At 35.0% G+C, this 24181-nt stretch overlaps 1 pseudogene; it reads left to right on the top strand.

Moving 5' to 3' along the window:
• The first annotated feature begins 21109 nt into the window (after positions 1-21109).
• On the top strand, positions 21110-23296 carry LOC149775085 (uncharacterized; annotated as a pseudogene).
• Positions 23297-24181: the final 885 nt, after the last annotated feature.

The following is a 24181-nucleotide window of genomic DNA, read 5'->3' as shown; positions in this document are numbered from 1 at the left end:
GAAGATCTTCACGCGTTAAGAACAAAACCGGCGATGTTGATCTGTCAAAGTATGCGACTAAGGATGACCTCGCTGTTATTATGAACCTGGCTGGAGTTGACCCAGATGAGGTTGTTATTTTTCAAGATCGATATGGTAAACTAAAGACGAGCAATATTAAATGGAATGATATAGTTCGACGAGTACTCGGTGCAGTTACAGATAATATTCCTGTGTTTACTGACGGTGGTAGAATCAAAGATTCAAGTACATCGTTTAAAACAGTTAGAGATGAAATTGGAAGAAGCGTTGCTAATCGTGTGAGAAACACCGGCGACACAATGACGGGTGAACTCAGCATGAACGGAAACAAAATAGTAGTTTTAAGAGATCCAACATCCGACGAAGACGCAGCAACGAAAAAGTATGTTGACATTAGCTATGGTACCGCAGATAATAAATTATCCACGTTACGGGCTGAGTATGATGTTCACGTGGGCGCTTTCGGAAGATTTCGCAGAAACCATCAAAAAACCACAGAAGAATTCTTCGGAACTCCGCACTCCGCTGACATAAAACTCGTTGATATCAAAACCAACATTGACACGATCGAACAAACACAGCAAGATATCAAGACCAACATTGACACGATCAAACAAACACAGCAAAACATCGTAGCGGGAATTCCTGAGATCGTTAACAAAACCAACTTGATTAAAATTCCAACCGGAATAACTCCCGGACATATCACAAACATCGTGTACACGGTATCATCGGGATTTGCAACATGGTCGCAGCAAAATAATACAATCAAATATACCGCAACAGTCACTGGCGTGTACAGATTGTCCGTGTTCAGTGCTGCGCGATTTGAGATCTTCACAACGTTTCCATGGCGTCATTCCACCGACAGGTTTTCCGGGGTTGTATCTATTATATTAAATAGCGGAACCGAAGAAATATTTATTCTGGAAGCAGCTGATAAGAAATTAACCGCAACATCTTATTGGTGGTGTTTGGAATTTGTAGCTGAAACACCTCAATTGGTTACTGCATAAAAATATATGGACGGTGCACAATACAGATACAATCAAGCGCGTGAATGGCAGGCGGCGCTAAAAGATCAAGTCGATCAATATACAGTAAAAGTAAAAAAATATCGACGACGATTAGTTATCGTTGATGTAATTGTTTAGTCAGTATCCGCTGTTGTTGCTGGAACGGGTGTTATATTATCAGCGGTGACAATGATGACACCAGTAGCTGTAACTATTTGTATTTTAGCGGCAACAACGATTGCAGGTGTGCTCAATATCATCGCAAAAAAATATGTACTTGCACGAACGAAAAATTATCCGATTGCATGATAAAATTACACACAGCGACGGTAGCATACTCGAAATTATCCTCGTTGTTATCGGCGAGCCTCGGTGATGGAATTATATCTGACTTCGAGTTTTCAATGATGACTAAAATATACGACGAAGGTATCGGTATTAAAGATACAAATATTAATAATGACAGAATTACTCCAGCAGATCGTGACTAACACAACTCCGCCAAAGATAACGATGATCTCGGTAAGTTCATCTGATCCTGAATTTAGTATTAATTTTCCTACTGCAATTCCAGTAAAAGAAATAGCGTTAGCTCAATTACGGGTATATTACAGCTGGCCAAATATCAGATCAAAATCATTTAATGGTACACCAGCAAATAATTTGCTTGTATTTGCTAACAAGAACAAACCAGATGGTACTCCTGACTGGATAGATGTTGGAATACCCACTGGTAGTTATGAGATTGAAGATATCAATGAGGAATTTCAGTGTAGAATAAAATCATTAACCGGAAAAGAAGCAAAAATATCAATTAATGTTCATGAACCGACGCTATCTTCGACGGTTGAGATACATTCTCCTGATTACGTCGTTGATATTTATCAATCCACGATAAGATCCGTACTAGGTTGGCCTGAAATTTTCCCGGTGTATGAAGGACCACCAGAACCAAAACGAGCTGATTTTACATCATCGAAAAGTTTTCATCATGGTATTAAAATGAATTATACAAGTTTCTGGTGGAACATAGAAAAACGTGTATGGGATAAACGGGATCAATTTCGTGTTGATAAAACCGGTGAGTACTACTGGATCTTACACAATGTTGATGGCGGTAATTCGTTTTACGATTTGAATATCAATAATGTCATTCATATCGTAAATTCAGATCATGAGGAACAGCTAGACAATTTACGTAACAGTTTTCGAGAATATTTGTCTGATTTGACATCTACGCGTGAAGAAATTATTAAACGAGTAGAAATTTTAAATAATATAGCTGATACTATTGAATATTTTCATAACAGAATCATAAACCTGGTTTTTGAATCATCGGGCGATCATAGAAGATTTTTCGCAACCAAATACAAAATACCCGAAGCTGACATTGTAACGTTCAAGTTTCCTGATTATAATCCAGATAAATTAAGAAAATCTGTCAATGATGTCATTGATGAGTTTTATCCTAAAATACTCGACGCATGGAGAAAACTAGCACCACTAGCATCTGTTCTCAGACATAATAATAATCCACATGGCGGCGGCAGACACGTATCTCCGGGAATCGTTAATATAACCAGCACTATCGTGGTCAATCTGGTTTGTGACGTAGTCGATGGCAGCTATCAAATAGATCTCGGAAGATCAAATCAGGCTCAACAAGGATATATTTTATATACATTTACACCACAAGTTTCCCCCGGAAGTTTAATCGTGCAAGAACCAACTAATCCTGTTTATCTGCGGTGTCACAATAATATGTTAACACGAATAAATTTTAAGCTCACAGACCACCTCAATCGCTTAATTGACGTACGTGCAGAAGAGCTCGTGATAAATCTGTATGTGAAATCGTAGATCTTTGATCAAGAATCTTCGATTCTAAATTAATCAAGTAAATATTATATAATGTACCAGCACGTGAGGGTTTTTATACACGACAAAGAAGTACTTGAAAACGCCATCAGAACAGCGTTTTCACAAAACATGGAGCAATTTAACGTTAATTTAGTTATTGATGAATACGGAGGTGAGTATTTCTTATTAACACAAGAACAGTTAGATGAGCTCCGTCAAAAACATATTATCGAGATCATTTGTAGCAGAGATCAGATTCTAAATTAAGCACATTCCTGCATTAAAGTCGATCAACTTAAAAGAAATAATATTCCAGAATGAATAAAATAAGGAGCGGATTAAGAAATATTTTATTTTATTTTATTTTATCAGAAATATTTTATTTTATTTTATTTTATCAGAAATATTTTATTTTTTTCTGAATTTCAGTGAAAAATCAACAAATTTCGTGTTTTTGATGGGTATTTTACCCATTTTGGGTGATTTTCTCCATCAGATCGTAGGGGTAAGTTGCTTGATTATCTAATTTATTTCAATTGAATAAAATATCAAAAACAGTAAAAACCAGTAAATCAGTAAAGAATTACATATTTTTTGAGATAATTTTACTGATATTTGAGCTAATTTTACTGATATTTGAGCTAATTTTACTGATTTTTTCTAATTTTTGTTGGTTTTGGTATTTTATTCAATTGAAATCAATTAGAGAATCAAGCAACTTACCCCCCCCACGATCTGATGGATAATTCAGAAAATAAAATAAATAATAAATCTGAGTACCAACTAACCCATCAAAATTACGAAATTGATTGGTTTGCATGATTCAGAGTACCAACTAACCCATCAATCTCAGAATAAATATATAATATTTCAGAATAAATATAATCTCAGAATACATATAATAAATCTGAGTACCAACTAACCCATCAATCTCAGAATAAATATATAATATTTCAGAATAAATATAATCTCAGAATAAATATAATAAATCTGAGTACCAACTAACCCATCAAAATTACGAAATTGATTGGTTTGCATGATTCAGAGTACCAACTAACCCATCAATCTCAGAATAAATATATAATATTTCAGAATAAATATAATCTCAGAATAAATATAATAAATCTGAGTACCAACTAACCCATCAAAATTACGAAATTGATTGGTTTGCATGATTCAGAGTACCAACTAACCCATCAATCTCAGAATAAATATATAATATTTCAGAATAAATATAATCTCAGAATAAATATAATAAATCTGAGTACCAACTAACCCATCAATCTCAAAATAAATATATAATATTTCAGAATAAATATAATCTCAGAATAAATATAATAAATCTGAGTACCAACTAACCCATCAAAATTACGAAATTGATTGGTTTGCATGATTCAGAGTACCAACTAACCCATCAATCTCAGAATAAATATATAATATTTCAGAATAAATATAATCTCAGAATAAATATAATAAATCTGAGTACCAACTGACCCATCAAAATTGCAAATTTGATCATTTTACATAAATCCGAGTATCAACTAACCCATCAAAATTACGAAATTGATTGGTTTGCATGATTCAGAGTACCAACTAACCCATCAAAATTACAAAATAAATATAATATTTCAGAATAAATAATATTTCAGAATATAATCTCAGAATAAATATAATATTTCAGAATAAATATAATATTTCAGAATAAATATAATCTCAGAATAAATATAATATTTCAGAATAAATATAATCTCAGAATAAATATAATCTCAGAATAAATATAATATTTCAGAATAAATATAATATTTCAGAATAAATATAATCTCAGAATAAATATAATCTCAGAATAAATATAATATTTCAGAATAAATATAATATTTCACAATAAATATAATATTTCAGAATAAACATAATATTTCAGAATATAATCTCAGAATAAATAAAATATTTCAGAATAAATATAATGTCAGAATAAATAAATAATTAATTCAGACAGGGGTGCTTTGGTCGTTTCCCTCTGATATAATTTTTCTTAAGTATCTTATGCGGGTACTGATTGTTTTATTCGTTTCGTACTCGTGTGATAACAGCGATCTGACCTTTTCTACTGCGGCAGAAAGAGGAACAAATTTATTTACTTGATCATCGCTCACCATAGCCAGTGACTGAAACATAGCTGACTGAATCCGCTTTATGAACTTATATTGAGATGATAGAACGTACTTATTTTCGTCCTTAAGCTCTTCCGACGTTTCAAAATCAGATATTATTTTTTCAGGATTTAGTTCATCAGATATATTAATTCCGTTTTCTTCTAGTTTTTTGATAGCAGAAATAATGTCTTCGATATTTTCGTGGTTCATTATATAATATATAAATCTTTAAAATAAAAAAAAATTATCCCTAGAACCCCTATCGAGTCTTTAGCGAGTTCGTCGGGATGTTTCAAGGACAGTACAGCCAAGAACTCGCAGATTGCCATCGCATTCTACCAAGTTCACCAGGCACACAGAACATATAATGAATGAAGAACCCCTATCGAGTCTTTAGCCAGTTCAGATTACGCATGGACGGCACAGCCAAGAACTCGCAGATTGCCATCGCATTCTACCAAGTTCACCAGGCACACAGAACATTTAATGAATGAAGAGCCCCTATCGAGTCTTTAGCGAGCTCAGATTATGCATGGACGGCACATATATTATGAAATGGAACCTCTATTCGAGTCTTTTAGCAGGTTTATGCAATGAATGACGGCACAAACATATATTATGAAATGGAACCTCTATTCGAGTCTTTTAGCAGGTTCATTAAGTATGTAATGAGATGTAATGAGATGAAATATATATAATGAGATGTGTAATGAATGAATGAATGAAATGAGATGTAATGTAATGAGGCCATTTTCTCCGCGAAAACACCCACCCACAATAATCAACCCGTGGGAAATACAAAAACATGTATCTACCACGTTTGACATGATAGGATGGTGTTCTCGCGGAAGGGGGCTGGCGGTGCCCCAATTAATTATAAAAATCGCTAATATGCGTAACCACCCGACCAATTGTCAGTCATGGGATTCGATCCTGGACCGCGAGCGTCACAGTCCAATACGATACTGATTGAGCTATCAAATCTTGTTAGAAACATATGTTTCGAAAGTTAATATATAACTAAGGAACTAATTTCAAATATATTTACACTAAAATAGAGGTTTCTGAATAATAATAATACTTTCTACATTTAAATAACTACCCTGCATTAAAATAACGGTTTCTGAATTATAACAGCGGTTTCTGAATATATCTGTATTATGCAGACTGCAAAACCTGCGAAATCAATAACGGATTGTGAAATACACCTGTACACCATAACAACGGTTTCTAAGCTGATTGTATACAGCTACCTGCGGATCAATAACAGCGGTTGTAAAATTACCCTGATTTCTCATAATGTTGCATGATGGGAAATATTTAAAAACCATAAATATGCTTCTACGAGTAATTAATTACGACGTAATTAGTTAAACTGACCAATTACGATCATAAAAAATCAAAAATCTACGAAGAAAACTATATATTACAAAGTAATCTCCCCTTATATAATCAAAAATTCAGTAGTGTATGGAGGACAAACTGTGACATAAATTAAAAAAATTAATTCAATGTGGTGATGATAGTTAATAATGTGGTGATGATAATTATTGATACTGAAAGATGATTTTCTGCTTATATTTCTTTGAGAAAGTAGATTTGGTTATATTTTCTGCGACGCATTTTACCACACGCGAGTTAATATCAAAATATTTCGCAGCCACGTTCATAGACTGAAATATAATTTTTTTGCCAGTTTCTGTGTTTGTAGCCTTGATCACCCTTCTAAAAACTGTCTTACATCTTCCAGTATTACCACGTGCAGAGTTCACGCTTTGCGTGACAACACGAAGGTTGGATAAGGAGTTGTTTTGAGGATCCCCGTCAACATGATGAATAACAAAACCATCTTCGATCAATCCGTTGAAACACTCGTATGTGAAATGATGACAGAGATAATTTTTCCTTCCAGCAGTAAACATTAGATAACCAGTATTAATGACAAAACCAACCGGTCTTTTAAGGATACAATTTCTGATGACACCATTACGATCTGATTCATAGTTTGTTACGACAGGATGTGGGATAAATATATTTTGCTCCATTATAATAATATTATTTGTTTAAATCATTGTTTGTCTGAAATCTTGATATATAATCCTCCACGGATTTTATAGCGCTTTCACCATTATTATTTTTTTTTGTCATAATATCTTTTAAGCTCTCTGAACCGTTTTCCACCGCACTTTCCACATAATTTTGTTTTTCCTCGCACTCCAATACCACACCGCAGACACGGTATTGGTCCTAGACTTCCTTGCCGTATGCTTTGTGAGTGCATCCAACAAAATTCACCTCTGCAGGATTTGTTGCATCGATTTACTGAACCGATCATGAACCATCTGCATTGAGACATTGTATATATAATATTTTTTATTTAAATATTTGTTTTAATTATATGAACGAGTTTGAGAAATTATCCCAAGCTAGGCCTGTTAAGTATAAATTCGACCTCGACAGATTATCTTCTGACTTGCCAGTACGAGATCTGGTTGATCCGAAAAATGAAAGTCTGATCTCGAAAATTCACGACGCCAAGAAGGAATTTTACACAGATGGTGCATCTCATACATGGTCAACGTTCAAGATTATTCGCAATACTGTCAAGGACGCCACAATGAATGACAAGCGAGCGGCAACTATCATTAACTATATCACTGAGTATGAGGGCAATCAAAAATATTTCTTCAGAGTAAAATTTATTGTATTAACAGAAACAGGTAGTTGGATTATCCGTGACAAATATGATCCTGTCCTTGGCAATAATAAAATTGACATATTAAGTAAAAATTCCAGGCCGGGTCTATTGACGGGTATTGACAAACCGTATTATGAGCGAGCGTATCCTGTAACAGCGGTTATTTATGGAATTTATGAGATAAATAAAAAACCCAACGTTGATAAACTAGCGCCGATGAAATTTTCAAGGTTAAATTGTGTAGCCGAACGAGTAATAGAACACTTTACAAACGCGATGCGTGGAAACGGATTAACTGATTTAAGACGTAAAAAAATGAACTCGTGGGCTGATTCAGTTAAGGATAAAGGTGCTACAATAAAAGATGTTGCTGAGTTAGGAAAAATATTAAAATTTCCAATAACCGTAGCGACAATAACGGGAGAAGTACTGTACGAATCCAAATATAAATCAAAAGGAGCTTCAATAAATATTATTGATCATAACGCACACGCATGGATCAGCGCAGTAACAATATTTCCACGTGATCGAACTGTTAGATTTTACCCCTCAGATATGAGGGTAGACAGTATGTTTGATTTTATCAACGAAATAAGTAAAAATGATCCTGTATCAGTATAGTTATTTAAAAGTAATGAGGAAGGTGAATTTGATCAGTTTGTTAGACCAAATGGTGAAATATATCGAACAGAATCTCTCCATGACGAGATGAAAAATCTCGCGGATAAGTTTTTCGCGGAAAATACTGACAAATTACTAACTAATTGTTTTACCGTTCCATCTGTTGCGGCTTCTTTCGCCAGAGAACGAAATTCATGGAAACCAACACGTTTTGATTTACTCGAGGACGTACGCGCAAGTTGTGTCGAATACGGACACGGTGGATTGTGGAATACCAAATATAATTACGATGATGTTATTTCGGTTGATATGGTTGCATGTTATCCAGGAAGTTTTCTAGGATACGGAGATTGTTCTGTGTACTTTAAAAGATTCGGTCACCCTACAAACGAGATGACGCGAGTGGCAATTAATGGACCATTACCTGATTTTGATCTGACTGGATTTGCTTGTGTTGAATCATTCGAGTTTAACAAAAATCTTCACAAGATTTGTTATGTTTGGTTTGGCAGACATTTTTCTGAAAAACATTGGGTGCCTATAGTTTTGTTACGATATATGCTAGATTGTGCGATACTGACATCGTTGGTGGTCAGTGAGGCAATTATATCATATCATGCATAGACCGAAGTTTGGTTGCCCATGCCAGATTATATCAATCTCGATGAAGTTATTAGCGAGTTTAAGGAAAAATGTCCTGATGTTTCCGAAGATGATATTATCAAAGAAGCTCCTAAAATTCTCGAGATTAAACTTAAAACCGCAAAAGATCTCGGTAGAAAAATTGTAGGTAAATTTACTCAAGGTGGTGCATATGATCATAAAAGACATCACGCACGGTTAATTTTAGATGATGCCGAGTACGATTTTATAATCGCTGATACAACAGCGAGAAATATATTTGTAAATCGAGAAAGTGTTTATTTATCCGACGGAACAAAATTGGGCACGATCGTTAGTTACATAAATGACGTATCCCCACAGTATACTCATCTAAGATCTTCCATGTTGGCTTATGTTTCTATAAATTTATTATCGATGATTAATAAATTTCCCAAGACCGCAGTCAGAGTCGCAACAGATTCGTTTTATATTTCGAGTAAATATTTAGAATCCGTTAGGAAATTCACAAGTAATGATGAACGATGGGGTTCGTGGAGGATAAAAAAAGAAATATTACACAATTACACAGAATCAGCAGATGTTCCAATGAGAGATTTTTATCGTGAGGGTAATAAAATATCAGAAATGTCGAAAGCGCCACCGGTGAGTGATCCAATAACCAGATATAAGACAGTATATCTCAATGGACCTGGTGGATGCGGCAAAACGACTCGAGCAATTAATGTTTTTAGAAATTCGGATATGATCGTGCTGACACCCACACATAGACTTGCACACGAGATGAAACAACGGCAAGTACAATCTTGCACGTATCATAGTTTCTTTCGGTGGCGCGGGGATACATGGACTCCTGAACGAATGGGAGAAAAATATATACCTAAAATAATTATTTGGGATGAGATATGTACGGTGTCATTAGATACATTAAAAACGTTTCTTGATTGGTTGTTGACGAAAAATACCGCTATAATAATGTGTGGCGATCATGGTCAACCACCGCCTTTTGTTGGACCATCTCCACATGATTGGCTAAAAAATTTCGTTGATTATTACGAAGAAATGGATGATGATCATAGAGCTCTCGATGTAAATTTGAAGGAGTTTAAAAAATTAATCAGATTACAATCAAACAAAATTCAGTGTGAAATATTACGCGGAGTAATCTCAGAGACCTCAATGAGCGATTTTTTAAATTTATGGAGACCCAACGATTTGATCGTAGCAAGCAGAAAAATAATCAGAGACGATTTACAACAGCAGTTATTTCAACTACATAAAGAAAAATATTCAGAATTACCCGTACCGTTGTGTAATAGACCATCAGATACACAAAAACAAAATATTAATGTTGATATTCCAGGGCAGACTGAGGAACAAAATCTCGTATTAAATGATATTGTCGCCGTTGATATCAGTGTGGTCGAAGATGCATTATGCGCTGACAAATCTCCATGGGTGTTGGGATACGCTATGACGATCCACTCATCTCAGGGATTAACTATTTCTGATACACGAGTCTGGATTGTAGACGATCACATCGAGTGGTCAAATTTAGTTTATTTAGCGGTATCGAGGGTCAGAAAGATATCTCAATTACGTAGAATTATAATTCCTGAAATCGTTGATAAATTTAACATCATCGATGATGATATAATAAGAAAAAAATTAATCGGATATAAACAATCTGATAAAAAAAATAAACGTGATTTTGATCTTGATGTTGAATTTATTATTGAGTTAAAACAGCAGCAGAATAATCATTGTGCAAGTTGCAATTGTATAATGCTGTGGCGGTATTCGAGTAATGATTCAAGACAATTTACCGTAGACAGAAAACATAATAGTCGCGGTCATACACGAGAAAATACCATGCTGACCTGTCTTGAGTGTAATCGACGTAGAGGCGCTAGTTAAGTGATCGCGGTGGTAGTTGTGTATCCGTGGGGATTATTTGTAGTTGTTCACGTGCAAATCCACGTTGAGGAGCAGCCGAATCTAATCTGTAGATTGCAGGTCTACCTGGCGATCTTGTCACGGTGGATATTTTGTGTGTGGTAACACTCCAAATAGGATCAGTCGCTCTCGCGCTACCACCATCAAGTTCACCAGGCTCATATAAATATCTGACTGTGACATCACCCAATATTTTCTGTTTTTCAACATCTTTTCGTTGTGTTGGTATATTTTTTTTCGTAATTGCATTAATGGGTTTCATGTTTGTTGTTCGTGTGATCTCATTATTTAATGCAGCTATCACGTTTGGTAATCTTGCAACCCATTCGCGAGATCTTTTATTCTGAATAAATTCCCTCGCGTATTGATATCCAAATAACCGCTCGGCAAGTGTTCGATTAAATCGCTCAACAATTGCCTGATCACGATGAATTGCAGTATGTCCTCGTCGTATTTTGGTATTATGTTGTTTCATCAACGATGATACTGGGCCAAGAAATTCCTTACCAGGATCAACTTGTAATAGATGATCCACCACCTCGTTGATAAATTCGCTCAAACGCTACTTCAGATGAAGTTTTCGTCGATAATGGTTCTGCTTCTTTATATCTACTTGCAACATCAACTACGGTTAACGCGTACTTGTACGTTTTTCCACGCACAGTATCATGCGGTAAAAACAGAATATCAGCTTGATGAACTTCATTGGGAACACTGACATCGAAATACGCGTACTGAATTTGTTTAGGACGTGGTAGATAAATTTGCCATATTGCTTGTTTAGATAACCACGTTTTAGCAGTAGAATGTTTAACCGCTGCTGCATCAGCAAGTTTACCAATTGCTGCTTTGCCTCTCCAGTATCCTCTTGGTGAATAATAAATTAATTCCATTTGTATATTTCCAGCCCCAAGCGCTAATTTACTTTTCATCGCGGATCTTACTAACCAATTAGCTAATTTTTCTTTGATATTTTTATTTTTTATAGAATCTAGCGCGTGAATTAATTTCACATCCGCAATATGTCTATCTTGTAGATTTTTACTTTTATACGCAACATCATGAGGGTGACAAGCTCGATCAATAGCGTTTATTGGTTCCTCGCCTGGTTTTGGTTGATCTTGATTATCGAGCCTGATATCAATTCTGGTACCAGGACCGTAATAATTATATCCTGGTAGATGTTTTTCTCCGCTGTATTTAGCCCATGGAGCACCTGGAAACTTTGACATCAAATTAGCAACATCACCACCGCGCTTATTAGGTAAAAACGAAAATTTCTTCCTACCGCACACAGAACATTTTCCACCATACGCTATTTTTTTATTTTTTGTTGTAACCGTAACTGAATCAGTAGTTGGAGTTTTAGATCTGCAACTTAAACAATATAAACTCATGATATGATATATATGGATATAATTGATTTCTCAGCGACAAGAAAACGAGAGCCAGTTAAACATCATCCTGTGCTACCGAACTCCATCAGAATGATTATCATAGGACCATCTGGATCGGGCAAGACGCAGTTATTACTTAATCTGATAATGAGATGGTTGAAATGGGATAAATTGTATTTAGTAGCACCATCCGCTGATGATCAACGATGTTATGATGTACTTAAAGATTTTAATGATGTTATAGAGTTTATAAGCGATATTGATGAAGCACCGCAGATGTTTTAGACGGATTTATCAATAATTTAGTTGTATACGACGATGTGATGCTAGATAAACAATCAAATCCAGCCAGAATATTTTCCCGAGGTAGACATAAAAATACAGATGTGATCTATGTTACTCAACGATATACACAAATTCCGAAGGTGATTAGAGACAACTGCAACATTTTAGTTGTGTTTAATGGTGTAGACACACACACGCTGCGAAATATTCATCAAACTTGGTGTGGTGGTGACATGGATATAACTAAATTCAGAAATTTCTTCTCACGAGCGCAAGCTACCCCGTATGGATTTATAACAATAAATTTACATGATCCAAGAACAAGATATCGTGTGGGTCTTGATAAAATCTTTTAATTAATAGCAGCAGAGGGGGCGCCTACCAATGTTGGTCGTCCAGTAATTAAACAAAAAAATAAATAAACACGTAGAGTACTTTATTTTTCAGCCACCTTTTCGATAAGGTTTTATTGATGGGGTTGGTTTCAACAAAAAATAAAAACCTCCCAGGAAACGTTTATTTGTGAAAATCTGGACCTTTCTACGTGTTTATTTTTTTGTTTGTTTTATTTGTTTGTCGGAATCATTTGGTCTGTTCGCCCCCTCTGCTGCTGAAGGATAGAAATTGGTTTTCCTTTATGTTATAAATTTATTGTGAATTCAATACTTAAGTATAGAATACGAGATTAGTTCAAATGAATGATTCTAGTTTTAATAGGTGTTGTTAATATGTGTTTTCGTTTCTTCATTTTGAACAATATTGCAAGTAAATACAGCTTTCGACCTAGGCAAGTGCACCTAGCATGTATAGTCCAGGTAAGTTAATATTCCTTTTGACATCTAAAATAAGACAACTGTAATTTTGATTTGCATATCACGAGGGAATTGGTGATTTGTGGGAACTTTCTGGGATATCCCAGACTTTAGTGTTATAAAGTACTTAAACCTTTTTGCCAATTTTCAATTATATGTCCCACTAGAAATACTCAGACAACGAATGAAACTAGATATTTATTTTTCAAATACAGCAGAAATGGGTAATCTGGGATTGAGTGTAATAGACAAAAACGTTAGCCTCTATATCACAAATTAACTATTAACACAACAAGAAACTGACCCAAGTACCGAAAGAAAGCATCGGTCAGTATGTGGTCCAGTGTGATTGATACAAACTTTCGAAATTATATGCCGATAACGCTGAACATTTTGCAGAGTTCATCGTTCTTCATTTAGTACTAGTTATTCTTTTCATCGACTGATTTGTAGACGAAAAAAAACCTGAACCAGACTGCCACCATTTTGAGTAGTGATTTCACTCCTCTTATGCACCCCCACCCCCATGCGGCAGATGTTTAGGAGGGGTCAAACCAGCCTTACGGCAGCGATATATTCTGAAAGAGTATAAGCTGTGCTGAGAGCACATTTGCACATTTAATTCTTTGTAGTGACTAAAATCAACAAACGGCGGTTTCTTGTACAATTTGTAACGGACTGTTTTTGAGTTCACCCGGAGACAGACATAACCGGAATATTTCCCCCTAATAGAGATTACAAGAACCGTGAAAAAATCGTGAATCGAAATATAACCCTTAAAGTTGATAAAAATACATACATGGAGAGACAATTATTTATTGATCAAAGAGATTTTAAAAGGATTCTTAATGGGAATTAAAAAAATAAAGTATCAGTTTCATTTAATACTAGCACGCAAGTCTAAAATTACCAAATATTTGGTGAATTCACTTAGAATGCTCTTTCTCTCAGTGTAAACCAATGGAAGTATCAAAGTTGTTCCATACATTTATAACATCACCTTTTCTTTCATGTACTTCAGACACATACAGACACGCGCACCCAGAGTTTATTCCAGTAAGTCGAGAACAGGCGCGTCACGCCCACGGTTCGGAGCCCGCATGCTGTCCAGTCCATTACATTGTGAGGCCCATGTTTGCAGTCCTTTGGAAGATATGCATGTTTAGTAATATGCATACTTAGTGATAAGGAAGTGTTCTTCCTCATGTGGCCCGTGATTTTAAGTATTGTATATGCTTTGGCCCCCAGCATCAACACGATATATCCTTCATGTCGAGGAAACGCTGACAAGTCACTCTTTCCTTCTACAGTAATATTATCTGAGAGTGTTGAATATATATCAGCTATCATGTCATTTATTTTCCTTATGCTTCCACTTCCTTGCTGCTATTATTATTATTATCATTATTATTATTATTATTATTATTATTATTATTATTATTATTATCGCTGTTTTTATTGCAAATGTTGCAAATGCTCTAATATACCCTTCACCTGTCCGAAATGCCCAGTAACTAACCCAAGTTGGCTTATAGTTGTCTGACTTTACCCCTTTTGCACATTGTATGTACATATTTTAGGTTAGGTCATCATACTCCCAGTTTATGAAATAAACACAACGCGCGCCAGGGACGTCATTTCAACTTTTTCCGGGGGTGTTGGTAAAACTTGATGGGGGTGGGTCAAAGCTTGATTGAGGAGGCCAAAACTTGACGGGTTTGTTAATTTTCGTATGTAGGCTACAGCAATTTTAAAGCACATGTAAATTAGGGGACGGGAGACTCCCCCCCCCCCCATGACATCTTCCATGCGCACGCATATTGGTTGCTCCCGTATGGCAGGGTCCATAAAGTAAAATTTACTGAAGTAACATCACAGATTACACGATAACAATGGAGCAATTAATGGTGTTCAAAAACCTATTGTGAGGCCAAATGATTCTAAAAATAAACAGGTTTATTTTGTTTCCTTAATGTACGTTTCTTTCATCATACCGGATGTACTAAATGTACACATCAGTTTCGCTTTACTCATCTTAAGATAAACGTGCTTGGTTGTAACCTAATTTGCTTTTGGTAATGAACACCCGCTAATAAAGTTGCACATTAGGGGCATGCGAGTAGAACTCGTAGGGTTACATTCGGAGCAAGCAAGAGCATTATAAGCGGAGCAAGAGTCATATATTAAAATTGCACATCTGCCTTAAAATGGACACATACGTCAAATAAATGCAGATACTTTTTTATTAATTTTTTTTTATTTCTTTGGGTAGCAAACAAATTACCTGATAACTATGTTAAATATATGTTAATTTAATAATTAGGGAAATCGCTGGGTTGTCTTTTTTGAGATACTGGTAGGCACTAAAATACTCTGTCAAATGTTTGGTATAGGATAGAAACACACCCTTCGATTGTAATTTGTGGGCAGGAATGGGGTTCGCCAAATTCCTATCCACGAATTACCAGTATGAGCCCCGAGTCACGTGTTCCCTTTTCCACAAGAATCCAAAAAACATTTTCCGCCACCTTCCAGGGTTAAAAAAAACAAACAGCTGTTGGTTGTTAAACACATCTGATACAGGTCAAGCAGGAAAAGGACGCAGTATCAATTAAAACTTTTGATATGCTTATAAGGATTCAATAACGTATGAAATGTGGTTGAAAGATAGACAACCTTTTAAATCGAAACTAACAGAAAACAAAAGCAACAAAAAACGTTCGACAACCCATATATGCCTTAAAATAAAAAAACACATCAACAACAGTAGCTAATACTAATTCGCCAATGAAAATGATTTTAAGTGACACCGTGTTACGTAGGATGATATTCACGTGTAAAGTACAGTAGCATAGTAATGTTCTGTGTTAACACAACCCTATAATAGTGTGATAATAAGCATAGATATAATTGAACATGCAGAGTTCTAGTTGCCTTGATGCTTAAGTTGCATGAATGGTCGTTGCTAAATCTAAACAAACTTGCTGTTGCATGTAAATTCTACTAATGGAATCAATCAAAAAAGGTACAAATGATAATTCTTATGTCTTCGAAGAACAGTTAAATATTTTTTCTGTAGAGTTTCAATAAGAAGTATAAGTCTTGTTCTTCAGGATGTTATTGTGGTTTTACCGTGAAACATTATTGGCAATACGCCAGCTTTTCTAGAAAATTCATATTTACTACAATACAATAACCACTCAAGACTAGTATTTCCAATCTAATAGGCTTATTCATTATCGATTTAAAAATCTGGTGCAGTGTTAACATGTATGCATGTATCTTGTTAGATAAGGCCTACAATTGTAAAAGAACATTCTTGCATCCGCCATTCTGACTGTCTATCGGATCTTGTATTACATGAAAAGAATGTTACACATTCATAAATAATTAATGTTTATACAGACAATACACGCACAAAATTCATCAGCTAGTTGTAGTTAGCTGCACCAAAACACCATGACTGAAAACATTTGAATTATTTAATTGTCTAATGATATTACAGTACATATCCAATTGAAAGTCCAACGTTCTTAAATAACATCTCTTCTCCCAACTTATGTCAAATCTGGTAAAGTTTTAAGACCACGATAATTTTAAACAAACAACAAGGAAGGCGCTGTATGCATATCGTAGGAGAAATAATGCAGCACAGTTCAGGAAAATAACTGGCAAAGTATCATCCATAACAGACAGTATTCATACTAATTTCACTCATTATACTTGCTAAATTAGCATTACAAGGAAATTCAATAACTTTGGTACAAGACCAATATTCAAGGATTCCTTGTCTGCTACAAACTACCAATTTAAAAGTAAACGAACAATGGTCTTTATGTATAACAGATTTCAAATGTAGTTAACAATGTGCGACTTTAAATACCGTTTATGTATAACAGATTTAGAATGCAGTTAGCAATGTGCGATTTTAAATACCGTTTATGTATAACAGATTTAGAATGCAGTTACCAATATGTGTTTTTGCATACCGTGTGCGAAAACAAAAAGACGTATGAAAATAAATAACTCGTTAATTTCATGTCGGATGTGGAATACTAATGAAAGGATTCAAACCAAATTAAAAGCTATTTAGTCAACACAACTAGGGCAGCACTATTTAGGCAACACTACAAGGGCAGTAAGGTACTAGGGCAGTACTATTTAGTCAACACTACTAGGGCAGTACAGTACTAGGGCAGTACTATATAGTCAACATATATAGGGCAGTACAGTACTAGGGCAGTACTATTTAGTCAACATTACTAGAGCAGTACAGTACTAGGGCAGTACTATTTAGTCAACATATATAGGGCAGTACACTACTAGGGCAGTACTATTTAGTCAACAGTACTAGGGCAGTACTATTTATTCAACACTACTAGGGCAGTACAGTACTAGGGCAGTACTATTTAGTCAACATATATAGGGCAGTACAGCACTAGGGAAGTACTATTTATCCAACACTGCTATGGCAGTAAGGTACTAGGGCAGTACTATTTAGTAAACATTACTAGGGCAGTACTATTTATCCAACACTACTATGGCAGTAAGGTACTAGGGCAGTAATATTTAGTCAACACTACTAGGGCAATACAGTACTAGGGCAGTACTATTTAGCCAACATATATAGGGCAGTACACTACTAGGGCAGTACTATTTAGTCAACATTAAAATGGTAGTACACTACTAGGGCAGTACTATTTAGTCAACAGTACTAGGGCAGTACTATTTATTCAACACTACTAAGGCAGTACAGTACTAGGGCAGTACTATTTAGTCAACATATATATAGGGCAGTACAGTACTAGGGCAGTACTATTTATCCAACACTACTATGGCAGTATGGTACTAGGGCAGTACTATTTAGTCAACATTACTAGGGCAGTACTATTTATCCAACACTACTATGGCAGTAAGGTACTAGGGCAGTACTATTTAATCAACACTACTAGGGCAGTACAGTACTAGGGCAGTACTATTTAGTCAACATATATAGGGCAGTACAATACTAGGGCAGTACTATTTAGTCAACATTACTAGGGCAGTACACTACTAGGGCAGTACTATTTAGTCAACAGTACTAGGGCAGTACTATTTATCCAACACTACTATGGCAGGCCCTTTTCTACTAATGGAACTGTGCGAGAAGAAATCGCTCTAGTATTTCAAATAGCGGGATTTTAATTCAGAAATGTATGTGGGGTTTGCAAATATATCGCACAATATTTGAACGGTTGATTGTTTTTGCGATTTTGTTATATTAGGTTGAATTGCGCAATTCCATGTGCTTCAGTAGGCCCTTCATTATATGAGTGGGTGAGTACTCAGTTATGACATTGAACTTTCAGTGCCACGACTAACTGCGTAAATGTGGGCATGAATAGTGGGGTTCTTTTAATAGCTTTTTTGCAACTACATTCTATCAATGGCTACCATTCTGTACTTTATTCACTACCCACCCTAACTTTATTAGGTTGAATGTCCTACCTCACAAAACTGATGAAATATATGCTACAGTAATTCCACGTTAAATGAAACACAAAAGCAAAAACAGCTATGGAGGTCAAGCTTATTACCGCAAAACTAAAATGGTGATTCATCAAGTGTCAAGTTACAAGAATACTTATAAAGTATTCAACTAAATATGAATACAGTTTCTTGGAAATAATATGTTACAAACAATTTAATATGATTATTATTAATATGTATGTCATTGACTTTGTTAATTGCAATAAAGGCTAGGAAATATAATAGTAAGCAATGGAACTCTGGAAATTTAAGGCAGTTTAGCAAGGTTTGTGATACATTTTCAGTACAAAATTAAATGTATTTTCCTTGGTATTTGTTTCAGGTAAATCCCGCACATTGTTGTCAGATATTAATATTCGTAGGGCTGGTAAAGGATCTTTACATGCAAAGCATAACCATTACCCAGAAAATATAAATGTGATGCTGTTGTAAATGCAGATTACATGGATTATAATGACCGCACAGAAATGATATCGGAATTACTGGTGACTGCAAAATAACTTCCAACTCAGTCTTGTATACTAGTTTATATGATGATTAGTTTTACAATTCAGAGCTGATTAATGTCATGTTTCCCGTTCTCCCTGAACTTCGAACATGCTTATATGATCCAACTTTAATCCATTTAAATGGCATTGACCTTAGCTATTATGCAGGGAAAAAATATGCCATTTGATACATAAAATGTATACCCACGCACAATATAGTAGACAGCAGGGAATACATGTTGAACAAAATGAATATAATGTTCCAATAGAATCAGGTATATGATAAAGCTGTGAATGGGTCCTCTAAGTCCTTACTGGCAGAAATAATGTAATGTAAAGAGGTAGCTGATGTGGCAGCAACGCACCGTGCTAAAGATAAAAAGCAAGTCTGAACTATACTACTCATCAGTGAAATTATTATTTCCCAATAATGTCAAATTATCTGAATGTGGTTACCTGGTAGATGATATCATAATATATTTGGAAGCAAACCCTTTTGCTCTTTTAAAATGTAGTTTCATGGGACGAGTTTATTGAATCTCTATTACCCTTATCAATATCAGCATAGTCTGGAAGTCTATACATTTCCCCATTGATGTTGATGGAAAGATTAACGCTACATATCCATCGTATCTGCATCTTCAGGGTCAGATTACTTTAGATAATATTACCAATAGTGTGATTCACATTTTATCGAGTGGTAGCAGCAAACTAAATAATATATATCTAACTTTGGTCCCAAGACATTATTATTTGTTTCACTAATGTGGTGGCGGAAAATTAGATATTATTTGACAAGTGTGTTTAGCCTGAGATACTCATCAGGAAAGGTGACAAAAATGCTAGCACATCAAATGCTGCCGGAGGTTTTATAAGCATTTTCTACATGGCTGCAAGTGGCTGTCAGTAATGTTTCATAGAATTGTATCTCTATTCATGTGATAGCTTGAAATATTCCCTTCATGACAAGTGAATTAGTCTCGATAGTAGGTTGAGGAACAGATCCGCAGAATAACAACTTCAAGAAAAACTCCCCAACGTCATGGAGATTTCTACGTGAAGGACTTTTGTTTACCCAGGATACACCTATTTTACAATCGAGATTCTAATATTCAAAAGTAAGTGTTGTACGATCACATATACTTATAGTAATATAAGTTTTCTTAATTGGACTTATCTTATTTGAGAATGTGACCTTGTGTAAAATTAACATATTGTCTATTTAGATTTACGTTCACAAGAAACGCATAGAACTTTGCATCAGTATTCCAATGTTTCAGACCCAGAACAACAGCAATTATTTTCATTGGTCAAACATTATTTATTAGATTACCAGGAAGGAAATTTAGAAATAGCTCGGATTTCATGTGTCAAGCGCTTTGAAACTGAGTCAGGCGTGTGTGGAAACACATGCAATAATTATCCAAAATAGCCCGGATTTCCTGTGTCAAGCGGTTTGAAACCGGAATATAAAATAAACTCATATTACAAATAAAGCTAAGCCATGGATAATCATTGTTTTCCAATCAAATACGCATGATGCATAAATAGGGCAAATTAACCAATCTGCTGTAGAAAAGGTAGAGCATGGAAAAGAGTTAAACATTTTATTGAGGTTTACTATTTGAACAAAACAAAATCAGGGATTTGTGCGAATGGAAGGTATGGACGGTAATGTGAACTTATTATTGGAGGATAATCAAGACTTTCAAATTGAACAAACAAACAACGAGAAGGTCCTACAAAACATAGGTGGTATTATTTTCGTCAGCCTTCTGATGGTTGTTGGTTTTGGAGGAAATTCAATTGCAATTTTCGTTTATCAAACGAAAATACAAACCATCTACTTACAGAACTTTCATCGTTTCTCTGGCAATTGTCGATCTGGCAACATGTTGCGTGCCAATGCCTTTCGTTTAAGTGACTCTGAGATATCCTATCATGTTCCAGAACAATGGAGGCTGCAACGTTCTTAAATTTGTGTCACATTTAATGTGTATTGGATCACCGCTAATTCTTTCAACCATCGCAGCAGAAGGATATCGTAAGATTTGTGTTCCCCATGGAAGACAAATCTCCGAGCGCATGTCCAAATACATATGCGTTTTGGATGTTGTGTTAGGGATTTTACTTTCATGGCCTGCCGCTGTTATGTATGGAAACAGGACTTTTAAAACCGGAGTTAATCAAATAATTGGTACAGAATGCAGCGTGAGCGACGACTTTGCGGACACAAAATATCCAGCATACTTCTACATCCTTTTACTGTTCCTTTTCTTCGCTGCATTGTTAGCTCTATCAATACTCTACGCCTTAATCGGAAAACAAATATTTCGAATGAAGAAAATATTTTCCAAAACAAATCACACTAACCTTTCAGAAAAGGATTTGGTGACTAAAACACAGACTACTGAATGTTCTTGTTCGCAACAATGGCAAAATGATGAAAAATGAGGGAGAGGATTATTTGAAAACATCTGCGACGATAAATCTAACAACTCCGCAATAACACTCGGGGAAAACGGACACGGAAACAATCCGCTGAGAGTAAAAGCAATTGTTGTATGTTTAAGAAGTAAAATGCTAATTCAAACGGGAGTGAGAAAAAACAAAATAGGATTGTTGCTGTTACTCGAGTTTTGTTCATCATCACAGTAGTGTACTTTTGCAGCTTCCTCCCACATTTGGCACTTCGCATTACCGCTTTCCTTAACAAGAACCTTCTACGTAATCTCTCCTTTGCAGGAACTGTAGCCTATCAGACGTTTAGATGGATCTTCTATATTAACAATATGGCAAATCCAATCATTTATGGATTTTACGACAATAAGTTCGTTCGAGAAGTCTGCATGTTGCGCAGGTCTTTTTTAGCACCTTGCTTGAAGTATAATCAGAGACTTTGATTACCCTGGTACAATATTGTCTACAATGAGGTCGACTTCTCATCTTTTTTGCACGTGTTCCCTTTTTGATTTTGTGCTGCTGTATTTTCGTGCATTTTGGTTTCTTCTATTTTTTTGTCAGCTGTGAGACGTTTATTACCTTTCGTGTTGGACTGGTGATTGCTATGTATTGATTTTTTTATTTTTGAGTATATGAGTGGTGTAGTGATTATTAATTTTTATTTTAAAAAATGTTAATTTTTAATGTTCTTGTATCCCTTAGACAAGATGTTCAACAACATCAACAATATAAACAGAAATGAGTGGCTCAAATAGCCCAATATACATACTACTTTCATGATTGAGGTAATCTTTGATACGTCTTTCGATGTTATATTCATATAAATAGTCTATTATACTTAATTGACAAAAGACGATAGATTTATTTTGTACATACTTTTGTTGTATTTAACTACTTCTATTCATGAAAAACTTTATATGTGAACGTGTAGTGGTTTCTCATGTTAGTACTGTACCAGGGAAAAATGAAGTAATTATCTAAATTGAACACTGACTTGAAAAAACTGTTTTTAAGTTCAAACGTGTACTGTATATCATGAAACAATAGCACATGAAGAGATATAAATGTATAAATAAATATGTTTAAACAGAAACTTTGTAGGTTTAACTTTTAAAACTTAATAACTATTCCAACTTTTATTATTCAATACCAATATTTAATAAATATTCCAGATCACTGATACAAGGATTTAAACGTTGTTATTGCTAAGCAGTAGAAACGAAATCATTACTGTATTAATTTCATTTTATCGTTTTATTTTTACAATCTAACGACTGTGGGAATGTTGCTTCAAGAATCATGGATATAAAGTGTTTAGTGATATATTAATATACATAACTATTTCGTTTAAAAAAAGATTATTGAGGTCTGTAAAATTGTTTATATTAAACAACTTCAATTAAAATAAAATAACCTGAAAAGATGTATCTTTGTCAATAAATTATGTTTTAGAACTTGTATTGTTAAAACATTTCAAAATATTGTAGGAGATAAATAAACATTTTCTCTGGTTCGACCAGTGAGGGTACGTGAGAAAGCTTGCCAGTACGTTCTCGTTGGTCGATGTCTATTTCTGGGGTTTTCCAAGGTTCTTCCTCCACCATTTATACTGGCCGCCATGTATAGCTTATCATGTGTTGAGAAACTGCGTTAAATCTTATAATAACAACATCAGCAACAACATCACATTTTTCTATTGAATTGTAAAAGGAGATACAACGGTTTAATGTTAAAAGGTTAGAGTCTGTCCCATACACAATTTAGCATGGTTAAGAAATGAATGCAACATTTACGGGTCTTATACGGTAAATGTTATTTAGCGCATTGAACAGTGGGTAAACACATTCACCAACGTTTGGCACTTGTCCGTATAGATATAAATTCATTCTTGATTCAAATATGAAAAACAATATTTGCTGTTGATTCATTCCTCATCTGACTGTAAGAAGTGTACTGATTCTGTGTCATCCACCCTTCCACTCTTTTTGTTGTACAGTTATAAACATGTGAATCTTTCACTAGTCTTAACTTGCATCTGAATTAGAAGAATATACATATACGAGTGCTGATATTAAACGCTAACTCTGCCGGTAGTGCGTCGCTTTGGCACACCCAAATCCACCCGCACTCACCGGCCTGCCCGGGACATATACCCTACTCCCTGAGTAAGGTATTTAGCAAACATTTTGTTGGTATAACATGATATAGCCAATAATCTGTTAATTGAACTAAGATTGCAAGTAAAACGAATTGAGTTTTCCTCG

Source organism: Sinohyriopsis cumingii, chromosome 19 (assembly GCF_028554795.1).
Source record: "Sinohyriopsis cumingii isolate HCF-2022 chromosome 19, ASM2855479v2, whole genome shotgun sequence".
NCBI classification, from domain to species: Eukaryota; Metazoa; Mollusca; class Bivalvia; order Unionida; family Unionidae; genus Sinohyriopsis; species Sinohyriopsis cumingii.
This window is presented reverse-complemented; position numbering and strand designations above follow the sequence as displayed.